Genomic DNA, 3,806 nt, shown 5'->3' with positions numbered 1-3,806 from the left:
CTCCTCCCTCCTCCTTCGTCTTTCTTTCTTCGTCTTTCTTCCTTCGTCTTTCTTCTTCTTCCCTTCCTTTGTCTCAAACTCTTGAGTTCAAGTGAGAATTCTTTGTAGATCCTCACATCATATTTCTAAGGATTGCATGCTCCTTGCATCCCTGCATGTCATCCTCTAGCCTGTTAGTGTGTATGTGTGTTATTTATGGTGACAGCTCATACATTACTGTGAGCCATGCATCAGGTAATTGGTGTCATGAATTTTCCTCACAGAATCTTTTAAAAATAAATTTTTCATGTTATCTTAAATTGTGGATTTTATTTTGTACAGGAAATGTATTTTCAGTAACTCTTCTATAACCTCAACTAGGTAGAGCTGTATCCTTCCTGTCTTCTGTTTTCAGACAGGAGAGAAAAAAGTACCCAGTGTTCAAAAGATGACACCTATTATGCACTTAGATTTGATTCAGAAGGTAGGTTTCTTTTTAGGGAATTAGTTACCAATTAGTTTTTTTTTGTTTTTTGTTTTTTTTTTGGGCTTATATCTTACAGTCTGCCTGCCTCCTTTCTTGCTTGTTTGCTTTCTCTCTCTCCTTCCTTCTTTCCTCCCTCCCTTCCTCCCTCCCTCCCTCCTTCCCTCCATCTTTCCCTCCCTCCCTGCCTCCCGTCTTTCTTTCATAAAAGTGGCATACAATATAACTGTCATATTGCCTTTAAAATCTAGGTATTTGTAAACTACCCAAAGACTTTTTTAAAAAAATATAAACCAGCTTGAAGACTTATTAAATTTCTTTAATAGGAAATTAGACATTTGACATGCTTACCAAGGTGCCCATATTATATCTAGCTTTGTGTGATGCCTGAGTCTGAAATTATCTGTAAGGAGTGTTATGAAGAAGGCAAGTTAAGCAGGTTTCCTTACTTGTGCACCTCCTGTAGGTTTTATTCTCTTCTTGGCTATAAGTCTGATGGAGACAAATGATTTATGGAACCTACTTAACACTTGCCTAGTTGGGAGTTTGATTTGTGAATCATTTATCTAAACAATCTGAAATTTAGGGATTTCCTGTATATTATTTACATTCTTTGAGTAAGAGGATAGCCAGAAATGAATTTGTTCCTGCCTTTAACAATGCCCTTAGGTAGTTTCTGTTGGAGCTCATGTTAGTGAGGATACATCTGTCTGTCTTTGTGGTTTGCATTTATAACTTGTCAAGTCAGTAATAACAGAACTTTATTCTTTAGAAGACAGTTTCTCGGTGATTATTTTGATAAATCCCTGAAGGTTTTGTTTTTTCCTCTCAAGTCTGTTTCCTCTTGATGGTTTATATAAAAATTCAGGGCATTTTTCTTGAGAGTACAATGTATTTGGGGGTTGGATGAGGACTGGAGTGATGTGTTGATGGTGTATTCCTTTAAAGATAGTTGAGATGTAGAGTGTTCACAGAAAAATAGTTTCTATGAGGGCTTTGAAGATATCCAGGATCTCAGTATGGCAAGACAGCACTTAAGGGAGAGTGGGGCAGAGTAACAATACTGGGAGATGTGATGTTGCTACCGGCACTGTCCTGATTTAAAGAAATACCTTTCTGACTTAGCTGCTTCTGGTTTCTCCTGGGCTTGACTTATTTTTGCATTTTGGTTGGTATTTTAAAATAGTATATAACTTTAGGTATTCTAATTTTTTATGTACAGTGTAAGCAGATACCTTCAGAACTTGGAGTTCTTTACAGAATGAACCTATGCTGTTTTAAATGTTTTCTTCTAAAAGAAATAAGAAAATACAGCCATAAGAAAATACATTCTTTCAGAAGATATATGTTTAATATTTCAGGACATGATTCTATTTAATATGACATAATTTTTTTGAATGCTAAGGAAGTATTTACTGCTTGCTTTATTATTAGTTTGGCTTGACAGGTGCTAGCCAGTTAACACTAGTTATTAATAAAAGTAATCTTCTAAAGACCTGTTATACACTTTAATCTAAATTTCTTTCTTTCTTTCTTTTTTTTTTTTAAGGTATTTAGTACTAGGTCTACAGGGTCTATAGGATCTCACTACACAGGTTGGACTCATAGTGATTCTCCTGTTTTTGGCTTCCCAAGCACTGGGATTATAGGCACATGCCACCTCACTGTCTCAATTGCTGTCTCAGCGCACCCCGGGGGCAGGGCCGGCATGTTTAATCTGAGTTTCTAGCAGTCAGTATCTTCCATGGTATCTGGAAGGGGCATTATGGTGTAGGGCAGGCAACATTTGCATGTAGGTAAATGATCCTAGACACAAAGACAGCAGTGTAGAATCATATGTAGGATGCAATCATTGCCTGGCTATCCTGGGGTGGTGAGCACAGGTCTAGAGGATGCGGTCCTTAGGTAACTATCTGTAGCCAAGAAAAACTGGCTATAGTCCTTGAGGTTTGAGAACAAATCTGCAAAATAATTTCTATGAAAGAGAATTTGAAGGGCTGGTGACGTGGAGAGTGTTTAAAGATTTTTGGATGCTTAAGAAGAGGTGCTAGTGTCCCAGTACAGGTGGGATTCCATTTTGATTCATAAAGTAGAATCTAGATTATGTATCAGCTGTCACCTAGCAAGAATCTGTTCATACAGAGGGGGGGCCTTTTCTATATTCAAGAAGCTAAGCCACAACAGTAATGTTTCATTATTTTCTTTTTGAATGCCAAGACTATTAGATTTATTTCTATGTATGCTAAAATTGATCTTAAATTTCCTGCTATAGTCCACTAGAGAACTTCTGTATTTCAGAAGCAAGCCTAAGTAATAGATGTTGTAGGATATCTCTTGACTGGTTCACGGATGTCAAATATACGGTTATACCATATGCACGTGGTTGTAATGGCGCTTGCACCTTTGCATGTAGCACTTAGTGTGAATTGCAGATGAGAGTGAAGGTGAAGGTCCTGGCAGTACTTCTCAGTGGGTAGCTAGCTGCATTGCTGTTTTTGCAAGTTTGCACAAAACAAGAGGCCATTATTAAGCTCAGATATGCCTGATTCCCAATAAATCAGGGTGCTTTGAAACATTGAGGAGCTAAACGTGCATCATTTTATTGCACTTTGCAGGGCTCTCTAGTTTCTGCAGTAATAAAGAGAGGTCAATGTACCATCTGCAACAACAAAAAAATGGAGTTGTTATTAAATTTCTTAACCCTTTGATATAAAGACCCATAGATCTGGTTTTTTCTTCTCTGTACCCTTTATTGCAAGACTCACAAAAGTTGGGCAATTTGCATTATGGTCTTTTTCATGAATGTTTGCTGAAATCAATGCCTGCCTTTATATTGCTGTGGATGAGGACAGATGAGGGGTGCCTGTTAACCTCAGTAGCAGTTCCCATCCAGGAGGTGTGAAGACTGACCACCACCAACTTAGCTGTGCCACAGGGCTGCCTTGTGGACTAATGGTTTCCTTACTGGCACTAAATTTCTCAGGCTTTTTCTTTCTGACTTTCTAGCTATGACTATTCAAGATTGGATATTTCAGTGAAGGTGATCATGGTTCAGGAAGGAATTTAGAAAAGCTATAATGATTGTATTTTTTTCTGAAGGCTGCCAGACTCTTTCTGGCCTATATTTCCTTGCCCAGCAGATTGAGCCCTTTTCTAAATAATGTATTAGTTTGCCACTGGTGAAATATTTCTTCTGGCTAAATTTAAGACTTTGCCTTATTACCTTTAGGTACATCAATTTGTGTTCTGCAGGAGATTGAAGGAAATATGCCAACTATTATTTTGGCTGGAAATTCTGCAGTGAAATGTCCTCCTCCTCCTCCTCCTCCTCCTCCTCCTCCTC

The 3,806-nt window shown here is 38.0% G+C and overlaps 1 protein-coding gene across 2 annotated transcripts in view; it reads left to right on the top strand.

Moving 5' to 3' along the window:
- The window catches only part of Rptor (regulatory associated protein of MTOR complex 1), a 427,093-nt gene that overhangs the window by 110,701 nt on the left and 312,586 nt on the right, over nt 1-3,806 (top strand). The gene's annotated exons all lie outside the window — the stretch shown is intronic.

Source organism: Octodon degus, unplaced genomic scaffold (assembly GCF_000260255.1).
Source record: "Octodon degus isolate 3935 unplaced genomic scaffold, OctDeg1.0 scaffold00112, whole genome shotgun sequence".
Taxonomy (NCBI): Eukaryota; Metazoa; Chordata; class Mammalia; order Rodentia; family Octodontidae; genus Octodon; species Octodon degus.
The sequence above is the reverse complement of the archived record's forward strand: the minus strand, read 5'-3'. Positions and strand labels throughout refer to the sequence as shown.